Source organism: Globicephala melas, chromosome X, assembly GCF_963455315.2.
Source record: "Globicephala melas chromosome X, mGloMel1.2, whole genome shotgun sequence".
Lineage (NCBI taxonomy): Eukaryota > Metazoa > Chordata > Mammalia > Artiodactyla > Delphinidae > Globicephala > Globicephala melas.
In genome coordinates this window covers 111695545-111713480 of record NC_083335.1, presented here as the reverse complement: position 1 = coordinate 111713480, position 17936 = coordinate 111695545, and the positions used below count along the sequence as shown (strand labels likewise).

The 17936-nt window shown below is 42.1% G+C and overlaps 1 protein-coding gene across 2 annotated transcripts in view; it reads right to left on the bottom strand.

The window, feature by feature from the left end:
- The window catches only part of RAI2 (retinoic acid induced 2), a 401970-nt gene that overhangs the window by 108023 nt on the left and 276011 nt on the right, over positions 1-17936 (bottom strand). The gene's annotated exons all lie outside the window — the stretch shown is intronic.

The following is a 17936-nucleotide window of genomic DNA, read 5'->3' as shown; positions in this document are numbered from 1 at the left end:
ATATACCCAAGTCACTGTGAACCACATAAATATCTCCCACTGAGAGTAAACTAAGTGTACCCCCAACTCAAATCACCCAGCCTGATCTCAAAAATGTCCATGGCCACTTCACCACCACCAGACTTGAAGGGGAGGTAAGAACTTGAGACAGAGGACTTAACCAACTGTGGTCAGAACATCTTATTTTTGCAAATTTTGCAAAAATACATGACATCTGAACACATTGCTAGGGCCCCTTCCAAGACTGTGCAGGTGAGGGGCCTTGAAACTTAAGGTTTGTTAGCGCATGCCAGTTAACTTTTTTGCTAGGGCTATCAAACTATTAAACCAGGGAAAGGCCATAGACTGTGTATCTGGATTTCAGCGAAGGAGTTAGCCAAGATCTTCATCATTTCCTTTTTTAAAAAAATTAATTAATTTTTGGCTGCATTGGGTCTGCGTTGCTGCACACGGGCTTTCTCTAGTTGCTGCAAGCAGGGGCTACTCTTCTTTGTGGTGTGCGGTCTTCTCACTGCGGTGGCTTCTCGTTGCGGAGCACAGGCTCTAAGCGCGCAGGCTTCAGTAGTTGTGGCACACCGGCTCAGTAGTTATGGCACACGGGCTTAGTTGCTCCACGGCATGTGGGATCTTCCCGGACCAGGGCTCGAACCCGTGTCCCCTGCATTGGCAGGCTGATTCTTAATCACTGTGCCACCAGGGAAGCCCATCATTTCTTTTTTTTTTTTTTTAACATCTTTATTGGGGTATAATTGCTTTACAGTGGTGTGTTAGTTTCTGCTGTATAACAAAGTGAATAAGTTATACATATACATATGTCCTCATATCTCTTCCCTCTTGCGTCTCCCTCCCTCCCACCCATCCTACCATCATTTCTTCATAAACAAATTATGGCCAACTGGGTGGAAGTGAACAGTCACATCTCAAGAGGGTTGCTGGTGGGTCAGTGGGAACCTGAAAGAATACTCTGGGATACTCTACCTCATCTACTCTATTCCAGCCCTGCTGGGCCCCCTTGCTTTTCCTCCCCTCTTCTGTGCCAGATACACCCTGCCTCAGGCCTCTGCATTTGCTGTCCCTTCTGGCTAAAATGCTCTTCTCTCCCCCCCCTCCACCGCCCCCTCCACCGAGATCTGCATGCTGGCTTCCTCAGTTCTTTGAGGGAAATGTTACTATGGCAGTAACATTAGCTGGCCACCAAAATTCATGCTCCCCTTCAATAGTGTAGAAAATGGTATAGTTTCTGTTGCATCTAGGTAAGGATATGTGCTAAGGCGACCAAGTCATCCCAGTATGGCTGGAACTTTCCTGGTTTGAGCATTGGAAGCCCCATATTTCAGGAAAACCCTCAATAACTGGCAAACTGGTACAGCTGGTCACCCTACATGTGGTTAAGTTTTGGCCAAGTGAATGCCAGTGAAAATGATTACACCATTTTCAGGCCTGACCCACAGAAACCCACAGAAACCTCTTAAACAACACTCTTTCTCTTCTCCCATCTGCTGGGTTGATGGTGACGCCCAGGGCAACTCTGGAAGCTCTGGGTTGTGGATGGCAGATCCTCTGTTAGCCTGTGGCCCTGAATGACCACATGGAACAGATTCCATCTAATGATTCCACAGTCTCTCCCTACAACCCTTGACTGGAGCAAGAAATAAACTATTGTGTGTAGCCACTGAGATGTGAGGGATTATCTGTTATATCAGCTAGCATTATGTTAACTAATACAGTCACTTTCTCAGTGAGAGCTTCCCAAACTACCATATTTAAAATTGTAACTACTTCTCCTCCACTCCTCCACTCCTGCTCTCTATTTTCCATTGTTGCTTAATTTTTCTCCATAAACTTATTACGATCTGACATAGCATTTAGGTTTCATGAAGACAGGAAGTGCCCATTGTGTTCACTACCGTATCTCCAGCATCTAGAACAGCACTATCCAATAGAACTTTCTGTGACAATGGAAATATTATACATCTGTGTTGTCCAATGTGGTAGCCACTAGCCACGTGTATCTGTTGAACACTTGAAATGTTGCTGGTGTGACTGAGGACCTGAGTTTCTAATTTTAGTTTATTTAAATAGCCATGTGTGACTAATGGCTATCCTATTGGACAGGGCAGATCTAGAACAATGGCTCAGTGTAGCCATCCAAAAAATATTTGAATTGAATGTAAGAATCAGTGAATGTATTCAATAGGCATTTGCGGAGTCTGTTACGTGTCACACACAAATGAGACAGACACTGGTTACTCCTGGTGCATTGGCCTGGGGCTCAGCTCGATGTTTGAGAAACAAATCCAAATTTTCACCCTTCTCTGTGAGCTTAAGTTGGACAAGATTCATTTCTAGAACATGTTATGTTCAACCTGGGTGGGAGAATTCCTTCACCACCGCTTGCAATACTAAAGCCAAAATAATATCGGAGAAGAAAGTTCCCGTGCTTTGTGTAGTGATTCCCATGATTTGGAGATAGTTGGAAAGGTTCATTTCCCAAGAGCATCCTTCTTCTTCCCTTCTCCCATAAGTCTGAGCTCAACACTCAGAATGTGATAATTAAGTCAGCCCTCAGTATCTGTGGGGGACTAGTTCCACAGTGGAACTCTGTGGATACCAAAATCCGCGGCTGCTCAAGTACCTTATATAAAATGCTGCAGTATTTCCGTATAACCTACGCACATCCTCCCGTATACTTTAAATCATCTCTAGACTACATATAATACCTAATATGATGCAAATATTATGTAAATAGCTGTAAATAAAATTTAAATGCTATGTAAATAGTTGCCAGTGAGCCGCAAATTCAAGTTTTGCTTTTTGGAACTTTGTGGAAGATTTTTCTTCAAATATTTTTTTCATCCACAGTTGGTTGAATCCAAAGATGCAAAACCCATGGATACCGAGGGCCACATGTATACATGGTAGAGATCGTATCTGGTCTCCAAAAGTTACGTTCTTGTCTTCTCAAACACACAGTTCCTTTTGCAGTTAGGTTTGGTCATGTGACTAAATTACAACCTGTGTGGTTCCTTTGCAGGTTATTTGTTTGTTTTTCTCTCTCTGGTTTCTTTTGAGATTTTTCTCCTCTGCAGGAATGCTCTGTAGTCTTACATTTTTCTATGTGTGGATTTATTTTAATTTATCTTGCTTGGGACATGATATTCTTTTAGTCTAAAAATTCGTGTCTTTTTTTAGTCCTAGAAAATTTTCTGCCATTATTTCTTAGGATATTGTTTCGCCTCCATTTCCTTTTAATTTTTCATTCTGCAACTTTGATTAGACATATGTTGGAACTTCCTCTAAATTACTCCCATAGTCCATTTCTCTCTCTCTCTTTCTCTCCCTCTCTCTCTCTCTCCCTCCCCCGACTCTGTGCCACATGTTGGGTAATTTCTTTACACATATCATTTAGTTCACTAATTCTCTTCTTACCGTTGTCTAGACTACTGTTTAACCTGTTGACTAATTCCTATGCCTATATTTTTCATTACTAGAAACTGTTTGGTTCTCATGCAAATCTCTCTGGTCTTTTTTCACATTATTTTGGGCTTTCATTTTGGTTTCTCTCTTTTATGTCTTCAACTATTTAAAATATACTTATTTTATGGTGTCTTTAAAATTAATCTATTATACCTAATGTGTGGTGCTAATCCTCTTATTTGCTGAGTTTTCTATCTGTCCCTCACAATGGATGCATTATTCTATATACATCCATAATCTTTTATTGTGAATTTCTCTTTAGCAGGTTATTTTTTTTTCCTGGCGTCCTGTGAGCCACTAGGTGTGAGAATGGACCTGTGGACTGGTTTTGCTTTTGTTTCAGTTGGGAATTCTGGAGGTGTCAAAGGTTTTAGATACGTTTTAATGATAGTTCTTTGGCTTGGGTTTCCCCTGCCATACAGGAGCTGTGAATGTGAATTCAATATTGAGTAGGGTGCAGTCCTGGGTTTTTCAATTCCTGCAGATGACTTCTTTCTACTCGAGGTCCCAGAAGCCAGCCTCCTCATAAATGCCCTGGGCCGCAGTTGCTTCCCTAGCAAGTCTCCCAGTCCCCTTTTCAGAACCTGGATGGAACGGCTATCTGAGACGATGGCTCCCCTGCATCGTCAAGGTCTGGACCCTCATTTCCTGTACCATATAGGTATGAGAACCCCAGTCCCCAGTCTCTGGGTCCTGTATCTGGGTGTGAAATCTTCATCGTCTGCTGTGGTATCTATTTGGCCTTACTACTCTATGATTCCTTTCTTCCTGTCTGGCATGTGGGGGTTGCCCTTTTATCCTTTTCTGAGCGCATATATGTATTTAAATTCTGGGGATATGTCTTTACAGCATTACTATGTGTTAGTAATAGGAGAAAGGTCTTAGTCTGTCTTATTGTTGGAAGGAGTCTGCTGTTGATTCTTTTGAGAATGTCTCAGAAGAACTCTCCGATCTCTTTACTCTGATTTACTTCCAGCGTTCTTGTGACAGGGGTGGGAAGGGGACTGAAGGATGATCTGTGTGACATTCCTAATATGGACTGAATACCCCATCATGCAAAGAAATCATAGAGACACATAATTTATGTAAAATTAGTCCCAAAAAGACACGATATACTTGTGTATGCTCTTAATGATATACAATGTAAATGTCAGACAGTAGCTTGAAAATTAGGGTCAGAAAACAATGACCTTTGCATTCTGCCAAAGATGTCCTTGGGATAAATTGCATTTTTATTGCATTATATTATATTACATCACTGCAATTATATGAGACTCTTGTTAGATCTTGAATGCTTCTCTTTATCATTTTAAATATGCATGTATATTATATACGGCAATTTGAGTGTTCTATAAACAAAATTCATATATAAAAATGAAGGAAAATATGATAACTCAATAATTCATAGAAATATGTTCTAAAAATAATAGGATATAAAAGAAATTATACGGCTTCTAAGAGTAAATATCTCAAGCAAATCAGACCATCATATTGGGCCTTGGACAAAGGACCACTTTTGTTTATTTTATTCATATTCCAAGAGAAAAATAAAAAGAAGAAATTCTCAAAGCCGCATAGCACAGGGAGATCAGCTCGGTGCTTTGTGACCGCCTGGAGGGGTGGGATAGGGAGGGTGGGAGGGAGACGCAAGAGGGAAGAGATATGAGAACATATGTATATGTATAACTGATTCACTTCGTTATAGAGCAGAAACTAACACACCATTGTAAAGCAATTATACTCTAATAAAGATAAAAAAATGAAATAATAATTAAGGTGTAACAGAAGGTTGTATTTTTCATGTTGGATGGTTCTGAAAAAATGGTAAAAAGGATCCTTTTGGCTTTTCCCAGCTCCCTTGAGAAAGATGCTGATAAGAAAGACAGGGAGAAAAAAATGCCAGAATTCTGTAACACAAACAAGACACACAAGCCATTTTCCTAACTTCACACGGTTCAGGAGAGTGACAAAACACCAATTTCCACAAGATGGTCTGTCTTTCAAATATGGAACACTTCCCATTCAAATAGGTATCTGGGGCATTCTGGGTAAGCCAGCCAAAACGGGTAGCAATAGCATGTAAATTAAAATAGCAACTGTCCCAATCCTGAGTATTCATCCGTGCCACTGACACACTGCAGAAAGGATGCCAGACCTGTCACTGACAGAAATCTCACGTCTGTAGCCTGCTGCAAGATCTCCAACAAGCACTGCTTCCAGAACGTAGGGTTCCTTTGTTGGTGACATGCAGTTGAGAGGAGGAAATAACATACCATTTGGTGTCCTCTGGGCAGGTCTGTGAACAGACTCGTGCTGGGTCCCTGTACTGCTTTTTCAAGATGTTCAAGATCTGCATGTGTTATGTGCTGCAACATCCAAGTGGCGCATAAACAAACCTGGGTTGATTTCCAGGAAAACGCAATTACCATTTTAGGAGAACCATCACATTTGTCTCAAGCCAAATGATTTGCAAAATGACAAATTGCAGCTTGTCAGTATGGCCTGTGAGACAACCACCTGATCCCCAGAAGTGCACACGTAGCCACAACTTCAAATGAGGCCTGGGCTACTGTAGCAGACACTGTCAGGGTTTGGCCTGTGTCCCCTTGTCCTTACCACTTCAGCGCATTCCAGCCTGATTTCCATGTGCCAGAACCTGTATTTCTTTGCCTTTTCTGGCCCCTTAAGTCTGCACTGCCCTCCCATGTGGTAGGCCGGAAGTGCTGGGTAATTAATGCCAATTGCCCACAGTGATAATTGGCTTGATACCACACTCTTTATTGGCAGCCTTCTCTTCCCTGTTTCACTTCCCTGCTCCCCTACTGTGTTTCCTCGGACCAACTCTCCAATCAGCTCTGTGTGCTTGAGTCCCTGTTTTGGAGTCAGCCTCTGGAGGAACCCAAGCTAAGACAATTATCTTCTCCCAGAAGCCCTGGCAACCTGGCATTTTGGCAGGCTTCAAGATGTCAGGGTTTCAGGGGAGGAGGACACATATTAGAATCCTGGATCATAGGCACCCCTATGTTCACTGCAGCATTACTTACAATAGCCAAGATATGGAAGCAACCTAAGTGCCCATCATTTGATGAATGGATAAAGATGTTGTATATATATACAGTGGAATATTACTCGGCCATAAAAAAGAATGATTTCTTGTCATCTAGGACAACATGGACTGACTGAGAAGGTATTATGCTAGGTGAAGTAAGTCAGATGGAAAAAGACAAATACTGAATGATTTCATTTATATGTGGAATCAAAAAGAACAAACACAACAAAACCAAAATAGAGTTATAGGTACAGAGAACAAACAGGTGGTTGCCAGAGGGAAGGGGTTGGGGGGAGGAGTGAACTAGGTGAGGGAGATTAAGAGGTACAGACTTCCAGTTATAAAATAAATAAGTCAAAGGGTGTAATGTACAGCACAGAGGATATGGTCAATAATATTATAATAACTTTGTATGGGGACAGATGGTAACTAGACTTATCATGGTGACTATTTTGAAATGTATAAAAATATTGAATCACTGTGTTATATACCTGAATAATATGATATTGTAAGTCAATTATACTTCAATTAAAAACAAGAATGCTCTACCAATTGAGCACACATTTCCAGTTTACCATTCATCTTAAAAGGTATTTCTGCATTCCAAGTTCACATCTGTATACCTAGCGTGTCTTCCTTCTTCACTGCTCAGATCAGCCTTGCTGTAAGGTTTCTGCGCTTCTAGCTTGCCAGAAGTTCTCTAGTGCCTAAAACATCCACAGGCTCCCTTCATATGATGGTGAAGCCACTACTAATAGCCACGACAATAAACAGTCAACCAGGGCTTCCCTGGTGGCACGGTGGTTAAGAATCCGCCTGCCAATGCAGGGGACACGGGTTTGAGCCCTGGTCCGGGAAGATCCCCCATGCTGCAGAGCAACTAAGCCCGTGCACCACAACCACTGAGCCTGCGCTCTAGAGCCCACGAGCCACAACTACTGAGCCCGCATGCTACAACTACTGAAGCCCATGTGCCTAGAGCCTGTGCTCTGCAACAAGACAAGCCACCGCAATGAGAAGCCTGCTCACCGCAACTAGAGAAAAGCCCGTGCGCAGCAATGAAGACCCAACGCAGCCAAAAATAACTAAATAAACCTAAACTAAACAGTCAACCATTTTAGAGGACAGCCTCGAGAGAGGACACTAGACTGTGTTTGGAAGCAAAGTTTGAGTGGAGGTAAGGCCAGCATGGAATTAATACTGATCCATACACTTTGGAATTAAAATACCTGTTAAAATAACTAGAGTCTTGTTTGAAACTTACAGAGTCACTCCGGTGGCCTTGGGTCTTGTGGGCCTAAGAACACTTGTGAAAATTATCATCATCTTCACCATCAATTTAACAGATGTTTACTGAGCATTTAGTACGTGGGAGGCACTATTCCAAGCACTTTACATGTATTGACTTATTTAATCTCCACAAAATGCTAAGAAATAGGCATTATCATTATTACCCCTGTTTTACGCATGGAGGAGCTGAGAGATTAAATAAAGGTCACAGTGATCTTGATCTTGTGCTTACACCTCGAAGGAATGGCAGTACAGGTGGCCTTGTGGGAGCTGGAATGGAGTTGTAGGACCTTTTCATTGGTAGCTCATGGCTTCATGGCCGCCTTCTCCGGGCTCTGCCGTTTCTATGACTCTTGGACTCTGAAAAACTATGTGAGGCTCCATATTTGAAGAGGGATGGATAAGGTGACAGGCTTTTTTTATTTCCTTTGTAAACTTTTGAAATTGAAGAATAACATACATAAAGACAGTGCACAAATCATAAGTGCACAGCCCAATGAATTTTTACAAGGTAAACACATGTGTGTAACCACCAGCCAGATCAAGATATGTAACAGGAGGCTTTTCTCAGGGCTCTGGAAGTGTTCCTTACCATTCTATAGTTCATAGGTCATGGGATCCTAGAAGACACTTTTGGGCTAACATGATCATTTTGCATAAACTAAACCCCATAGCAGTCAAGTGTCATGCAAAAGACCATGCAGTTAGAGAGCATCTGTTTTTTTGTTTTCTTTCGTTCTAAAAAAAATCAAGAAGTTTTTATGTTGCTTAACTAAGTCAGTGCCTGTGGAGAAATCACCCCACCTCTCCACTTCCCCTATTTCTTTGTTCAGCATGCCACATTAACTTTTCCTTTCTCATTTTGTGCTCACTTTATGGTTAAACCATCTAGGATCATGAATTCTTCTGGGATCTCTGTGCCTGGTGCCCGAAAAGCTGGCTCTCCTCTCATTTCAGTAGCCAGTGACAGCCTGTGGACGTGTGATGACATCAGCAGAGAGCAGCTTTAGGGGGTGTGGGGAGAGTTTGGCTGGATTAAAGGGTCACTGAGAAAGGAAATAACCCTAAACGTCAGCAAAGGTTGTGCTTTTGATGCTTTTCCCAATTTGTATCTCGTTTTCAAATTTTCTTTGTTAAACATGTATTGTTTTTATAATGGAAATAAATGTATTTCATAAAAGCCTATGATAGTCATGTCTAGCTAATACTTTCATACGTGTTCACTGGAATTGAACAATTAAGTAAACGGATGGCAGATGGTGGGAGCCAGGTTTCCCACTGTTGGAGTGGAAATTTACAGATCAGCCAGGGAGCTAGAATGATCCATGTGGTAATGGATTAGTTGGAGACATCGGTATGAACTCATGTTTAGCTTAATATAGATACAGATGGATATATAAAGAAATATTTATAGATATGTATGTATGCATGGGTTAGTATACACACATATATTTCTTTACTCTGTCAGCTGAGACGGCCTAAAAGGAATGACACTCCAGTAACAACAAAGCCTAGTGCCCAGACCTTGGTTTCTAACACCATTTTCCAATAAAAGGAACCAGGGCTCCTTGGAGAAATGGCAGATTCTAGGGCTGAGGCAGGAAATACACCATATGAGCCTAAGCATCTTGTAGAGCCCAAAAGTAAGGAAGTGCTCAGCTATACACACACACACACACACACACACACACACACACACACACACACACACACACACACACACACACACACACACACACACTGAAGGGATTGTGTCAAAGGGTCACAGGAGTCAAGTAAAAGAGCTCCCAATGGCCAAAGCTGGAACGATTTGAGTAACAAAATGTATAAAGTAGTATCGGATTATAACCCAAAATGTAAAATAAATACCCCTGAGACCATACCGATATAAATGATTGAATATCTTAATAAGTGGAGAAGAGACAAGTTTCCTATGCAGAAGAATTCCAAATAAATTATGTAGATTCTCTCCCTAAAGGAGGTGGAGCCTCACTCCTCACTCCTTAGGTGTGAGCTGCATAGAGTGACTTCCTTCTAAAGAGGACGATATGGGGCTTCCCTGGTGGCGCAGTGGTTGAGAATCTGTCTGCCAACGCAGGGGACATGGGCTCGAGCCCTGGTCTGGGAAGATCCCACATGCCGCGGAGCAACTAGGCCCGTGAGCCACGGCCGCTGAGCCTGCGCGTCTGGAGCCTGTGCTCCGCAACAAGAGAGGCCCGCGCACCGTGATGAAGAGTGGCCCCCGCTCGCCGCAACTAGAGAAAGCCCTGGCACAGAAACAAAGATCCAACACAGCCAAAAATAAATAAATTAATTAAAGAGGACAGTATGGAAAGGGGGGAAAACACTAACTTTATGGTGGAGAGACCTGGAAAAGAGACCTACTAGTCCTACTCTAGCCAGGTGATCAAGGCCAATATCAACAGTGATGAATCGCGCTGACAGTACATACTGTTGATAAGATGCGATGCAAATGGCACTGCGTCACTGTGATCTTCCTCCCCCAATCCATAACTCCGCTCTAATCATGAGAAAAACTCAGCCAAATCCCAGGGTTGGGGGGTGAGGGTGGAATTCAACAAAATACCACCAGTGCCCCTCAAAACTGTCAGGGTCATCAAAAACAAAGTCTGAGAAACCTTCAGAGCCAAGAGGAGCCCAAGGAGATGTCATGACTATATGTAATGTATCCTGATAGCCAGAGAAAGAGCATTAAGTAAAAGCAAAGGAAATCTGAATACAGTATGGTCTTTAGTTAATAATGATGTATTGATTGGTTCATTAAATGTAACAAATGTACCATACTAAAGTAAAATGTCAATAATAGGGGAAACTGGGTGCAGGAGGCAGGTGTATGGAAAATCTTTGTACCATCTGCTCAACTTTTCCGTAAATCTAAAACTATTCTAAACAATAGAGTACAGTCAATTCTCTGTATTCTGACAGTTATGTTTTATAACATCTCCGCAAACACTGAACTGGTGCACGTTGAGCCGTTACCCCTAGCTGAGAGCTCTGGTCACAACATTTTCGGATCAATGCATAAGCTTGTTTTACGTGTGCTTCTGTTTAAAGACACTTCATTTAATATACAATTGATTCATTAATATTAAATATCTGTGGTGAACAGCACTTTACCTCATTTCTGAACAAAGCTTATCTAACACGTGTATTTTCTCCATAAGGCGCATCACAGCCATCCTGCACTTAGGATCACTAGGCGGCACTTCAGCACTATGTTTGGGGAGCATTTTCAACGGCGATATCACTCACAAAAGGCACAAAAATGCCCAAAACTTGGCACGAAACAGACCACAGAAAGGACACTTGTTTGTAGTATGCGAGTTGCTACAAGAAGACAGAGCTTCCTCTCATTCCACCTCAGGTGGGAATGTGTGCACTGGACAACTCAATTTTTTTACCCTGTGCACATGCCATGCTCACGAATGACCACAAAAGTGTCATGAGTATTCATTTGGGGGTCACAAATAAATTTTAGTGAGTAGGTAAATTCATAAATATGGAATCCATGAATAATAAGGATCAACTGTATATTAATTTTTAAAAGCCTATGAACATGTTCCCCAATAGCCTAAGTTCTCTCCCTAACCCACTACAGATTGCTCATTCCTGAATCTAACTTACTAAAATTTATTTATTTATCTATTTATCTATTTAGTTGTTTAGTTAGCCCATACCTGTGCCGTACAGTAGCCACATGTGGCTATCAGTACTTTAAACGTGGCTAGTCCAGCACTGAGGTGTGCTGTAAGGATTCACACCAGATTTTGAGGACTTAGTACAAAAAAAAGAATGTAAGTTATCTCATTAATACTTTGAATATTGATTACATATTAAAATGATAATATTTTAATATAATTGGTTAAATAAAATGTATCATTAAAATTAACTTCACCTGTTTCTTTTTACTTTTGTAATGTGACCACTAGCAAATCTAAAATTACACATGTGATGTGCATTTTATTTCTATTGGACAGTGCCAACCTGTATCATCTCCTGGGAAAATGAATTCCATCGTAATATTTGTAACATAGGGAATGGCATAGGACAATGGAATCATTTTATCCTTAGAAGGACTAGTCAATCCTCTCCTTTTAGGACACTAAGGCTCGGGCAGGTGAAGTGCCTTGTTCAACTTCACACAGCCATTTGCTGGCAGAACAAGACTCAGACCCCAGTCTCCTGTCTTCCAGTCCAGTCTCTTTCCCCTTGACCTTCTCCCCTGTATGTCTCCACCCTGCCAATAAGTAAAACCAACAGCCTACATAATCCTTTAAGAGAAAAACAGTGTTGGCCATTCCTGAATTGAAAGAGAACATTTCATAAAATCTTGCTAGATTTCTATAAGTAGGGCTACCAGATTCAGCAAATAAAAATATAGGATGCCCTGTTAAAATCTGCATTTCATGGAAAAGAATCTGAAAATGAATGGATATAGGTATATGTATAACTGAATCACTTTGCTGTACACCTGAAACTAACACAGTATTGTAAATCAACTATACTTCAATATAAAGTAAAAATTAAATTAAAAATTTTAAGTTAAAGAAATAAAATGAATAATTAATTATAAAACATCTGTATTTCATATAAATGAGAAATAAGCATGAGATATGCTTATACGTAAACATTATTTCTTGTTTATCTGAAATGTAAATGTAACTGAGCACCTGTGTTTTCAGGATAAGTATGTCCCATGAAATATTTCGGGACATATTTACACACAAGAAAAGCGTTTGCTGTTAATCTGAAATGCACATTTAACTGGTGTCCTATATTTAATCTGGCAACCCTACTGTAAAGCCTTTGAGGAAAGAACCTTTCCGCTAATTTCTCCCAGGCACTTAGGCACTTATCTTTCTGTGTTCCTCCAAGGAAGAGCCCAACCTAGTGAGTCACTCAGTGGCTCCGTAATAAACAAGGGAATCTCCAGACTTGCCTTCCCATCTGCAGGCTGTCTCGGCTGTCAATGCTATCTTTCTAAACAGCCAACTTACTGGGGAATCAAGCTGCAGATCTCAACTGTCCCTCCCAACCTTTATAATCAATCTGAGTTGGGCAAGATGCCAGCTTAAAAAAAAATGCACAGAACCAACTTTTGTAACTAGGGAAATAAGAGGGTAGGAAAAACCCAAGGAAACAGACAAGCTTTCCTTTTCTTTACAGAAGCTCTTCTAAATGTAACAGGCGACAATTGGTCCAAACACTCCAGCCATTTCCTGCACATGTATACACATCAAAGAGAGCAGGGCAAGAGTCAGTCGGATTTTCCATTTTATGATCTTGCTTTCCTTCATTGCTATTATTTTGTGGCATACTAGTGAGGGGATGATAGAAGTGGTCCATACAAGGTGCAGGCAAAAAGGGGGGTACAGGTAATAAGAGAATTTAAAAACAATTTAATGTCTGTAGAGAATTTAAAAACAATAATAAAACTGACTAAAAGTTGTTCTGCTTTTTATTACCCCATGTGCTGACAATTGTAAACAATGTCGTTGATAAAATACTCCTCCCACTGCAACTTCCCTTCCCCCCAGAACCTTGGCAGTTCTGATATTAAGCAAGTCCACCAACTATTTTTAAAAACCCTGTTTTATGGAGCTTTGCTTTTTTTGCTGTTTGGGGCATGGTATGTAGGAGGTGGAAGGAGAGGAGAAGAGCTAGATGGAGATGCTTAACCCATCAAACAGCAAGAGTTTTAATAAATGGAGATTCCCCTCTCATGCACATATCGGACTATGTCTTAAGGTTTCCAAGGACCAAGAGGCAATATTATAGTAAAAGGAGCACTGCAGAAGGAGTCAGAATACCTGGGTTCAAGATGCGGCTCCATGTCTGCATAGGTATGTAACTGAGGACAGAAGTTACAGCCTCTCTGAGCCTGTTTCCCTCCTTGTCAGGTAGATGCTCTGACCACTTCCCCCATCTGTCTACTCCACCTGCTTGTCATGTGAAGCTAAGAGATAAAACATATAAAAGTGCTTTGCAAACTGCAAGGTCCTTTACCCATGTAAATCACTGTATTTATTGTAACAGAGACCAAAATAGCAGCTGCTTAAATAAGATAGAAGATCCAGTTCTCTATAAAAGTCCAAGCTCGTAGGCAGTTGATGGAGGTAGGATGACTTTCTTTCCCAAGGTCACCTAGGGACCCAGGTTCCTTCTCTGTTACTGTTCCATTATCACAACAGGTATCTTTCTTATCTTTTATTTATTTTATAAATTTATTTATTTTTGGCTGCATTGGGTCTTCGTTGCTGCGCGTGGGCTTTCTCTAGCTGTGGCGAGCGGGGGCTACTCTTCATTGCAGTGCAGGGGCTTCTCTTTGCGGTGGCTTCTCTTGCTGCGGAGCACAGGCTCCAAGTATGCGGGCTTCAGTAGTTGTGGCACGTGGGCTCAGTAGTTGCGGCTTGCAGGCTCTAGAGGTCACGCTCAGTAATTGTGGCGCACAGGTTTATTTGCTCCGCGGCATGTGGGATCTTCCCGGACCAGGGCTCAAACCCATGTCCCCTGCACTGGCAGGCGGATTCTTAACCACTGTGCCACCGGGGAAGTCCTTTCTTATCTTTTAGATTGAAAGTAAACCACCACCCGACACAAACTCCTTCTTACCCACAAGAAGGAGAAAAGAATAAGTGGAGGAACATCACTTCTGTTCCTTTCTTATTGGTTAAAACTAAGTTACATGGTCTCACACTGCTGCCACAGAGGCTGAGAAATATACTCTGGCTGGGAAGCCATGTGTCCAGCTAAAACCTGAAGGCTCTATTGCTAAAAGTTGATAATGGATACGGTGGATAATATGCAGTTTGACAACAGGTATTGTCATTATTTTTCAGGCTAGTGGATAAAGAATTGTTCGTTGTTTTATTGCTCTGAGGAACGAGAGATGAAAAGCCCTATCTTTCCACTGTGGCTGATGAGGTTTAGATATATATCAATTTATCAATGCACATGATCCTGGTTTAAATGAATGAATGAATGAATTCCTAGAGCAGTGGATTTCAAAGCACTTTCATCGGGGGCCTGTGTGACTGGCTGTTCTCCTAGGAGACCTCTTCAGTGTGAATTTGGACACATCTTATGAATACAGCCCTGTGCCTCTCGGGGACCAAGCCCGAATCCCAGGAGAAACATGGAATTTAGACCACCTTACCACTCTACTGACCCTATTCAGCGAGCTCCTACTGAAATAGTGGTACATCATCTGGTTAGTGCCTTATCATCCTCCAGCCCTTGTGTCACCGCCTCCATAATTAAACACAGACCATTAGCTATAACCCACTGCACCCACATCAATTATGCCAGTTTGGATAACAGCCACAGAAACCCTCCTTTCCTGTCTTCTGCCTCTCTGGAAATAATCCTGGTCATATCACACCAGTATAGGTAGAACTGCCTTGGCTTTTATAAGATGTCAAATTAGCAAGGCTGCTATGCCATGACGGAGCAGAAGCATTGTTCTTCCATACACTGATTAAAAGGTAATTTAACCGCTTCCAAAGGTGGTCCAGCCAATCCCCAGCAGTATTGACATTGTGTTAATGAGAAATTGCTGTCCAGAGTGATAAATTAGCCTTCTGAGACTAGTATGCAAACCCATCTTCACTGGATGGCCCAACCTTAAAAAGCAAACTTGGTAGTTTCATCACCCTCTGCCCCCTTCAATTAAATGTGGAGGGGCTCATACACCGCATCTGAAATCCCAGAGCTGTGCAGATTAGAATACACACTTGTAGCCTCCTTAGTAATGCAAGCTGTCCCAGTTTGCTGCTTTCCTCACGAGTGCTAGGCTAAGGTGACTGTAGCTCAGCGGCTATAGGACTGTGTAATCCACCTCATTCCTTAGAGATAAGAAAGTTTACCCTGAGAAAGAAGAGAACGAAGCCAAACGGTCTCTCAGAATGTGCGAGGAGCCCTAGCATTCACTTAATCTAATGCTTTCGTTTTGCACGTGAGGAAACTGAGGCCCAGGGAGGTGAAATATGGCCAAAGTTGTAGGATGCTCAAGCAGCAGAGATGGACGAGGATCCATTTCCTCTGACAATGGGGTCACTGTTTTCTACCCTCCTTCACACATCCTACCAAACTGATGACCACCTGTACGCCACTTGTCACATCATCTAGAGATCCCCATTCCACCACCTTGGTTTTCTTCCCGAGTGAAGAAAGCACCCACCTTGCTCGAGGACGCTAGCCTGATTTCTTCCTGTGTAGCAGACACAAATCTCCACGCACAAACTTAGGTGAGCAAGAAACACTGTATGTCTTTACTTTCTAATAAAGAGACCAGCCCTGTCCTGCCAAGCAGGAAATTCAATCCCAAACATTCTTGAGGGCTCTTCCCCCACTCTTCCGGGGTGTCAAGGTTCTGGGTCTCAGAAAGTGCTAAGGTATCAGGGTGACCTTCTGAATCTCAAGGAGGTACAGAGGTATCATCAAGATGTCAAAGACCCAGCCCACAGGGCCCCTTCAGCTTCCCAGACTGCAGGTTCTTGTCTGTGCTGGGGGCTGGGGAATCCCTGGTTGGCTGGGAGCCTAGGCCTTGGTCCTCCCTCCCTCAGCTCTATTGTCTAAAATTGGCCTGCTCTCCTGGTACTGTCAGGATGAAGACTATAGGGATCTGTGGCTCGCCAGGCTTTCAGACACCTTTCCTGTTCCAAGTCAGAGGAATTTCTTTCCAGTCTTAGGGAAATCCTTCTTGTTCTCCTCAAAAATATGCTCTCTCTTGTCTCATACTCTAGGACGCCATTACAATTACCTGGAGGGACCCAGGTTTTTTGAAACAAATGCCAGGAAGGAAAATGTAAGTAACTTCTACCCTTTGTCCAGCCGCAAACCTTCACCAGGACAAGAAAGAAGAGTGGGGAAAGAAATGGAAAAATGCAGGGAGGGGAAATACAAATTACCTCTCAAAAAAATTATACTGCACCCAGTGACTGAAAGTTCCATGGAAGGACAAACAACCCAAATTCCAGTTCAGTTTTTCTGGGAGAAAGAATGCTGGGGGAAATGGTCCCAGCTTCATCTTGAAAGGAGCATGAAAACCATGAGATCATTTCTCCACAATGGGAGAGGCTACTACATGCCCTAAAAACACAGCAATGACTGCACCAGCTCTCGGGCCTTCCTTACCACTTGATTGCTCCTTAACTCCTTGCCACCTGGCTACAGATGCCACCACTCTCCAAAACAACTCTGCAGAAGGTCCTCACTATCCAGTTGTCCAGTCCAGTGGCCAACTCTTTGTCTTCATCCTCTTTGACCTTCTCCTCCTCCCTGAAACTCTTTCCTCTGAGGGATGGTTGGTGACATTGGATCTTACTGGTTCACCCATTACCTTTCAGACCATGTTCTCTTTTATTCCTTTACTGGCTTTTCTTCCTTTCCTTTCCACTAATCAAAGGCATCTTCTAGGGAGCTGATCTCTAGCCACTTCTATCTCTACTTAATCTTCCTCCTTGATTAATCCACTCCTACAACTTTTATTGTCTTTAAATCTACATCTCTAGCCCCACTCAATTTCTTGAATTCTAGACCCAGAATTCCAACTGTCTTTTGATTGTTTCCTGATGGACGTGCCACCAGTACCTCAAACCTGCCATGTTCAAAACCAACTCATCTTTCCTCCCTAAACCAGCTTCTCTTTGTGACGCCCTTGCTCCATTGATGCATGACCATTCTTCCAAACTTTGGATCCACCTTTGACTCCTCCTCTCTGTTGTCCTTACATCCAATACGATTTTAATCTAAATAGATTTTACCTCCTCAAATGGAACATTCCAGGTATTATACGACAAGTGCAGAATAAAGTGGAACTCTCCATCAGCACACCGTCTTTCTATTAATGCCATATAACATTAAATTAATCATGGTTATCATTTTGGCTTTTATCCTTCCAAAATTTCTTCTATACAAATAAGTATTTTTACATAAAAGGGATCACCCTGTTTTGGAACTTGTTTTGTCACTTATATCAGGAACACTTTCCTATTCCATTAAATGTTCTTTTCTACAGTAATTCTCAGACTCTAAGTGTGTATTGGAATTATCTGAGGGCACTTGTTAATAAAGTATTTCCCTGGATCCTCCCCCAAAG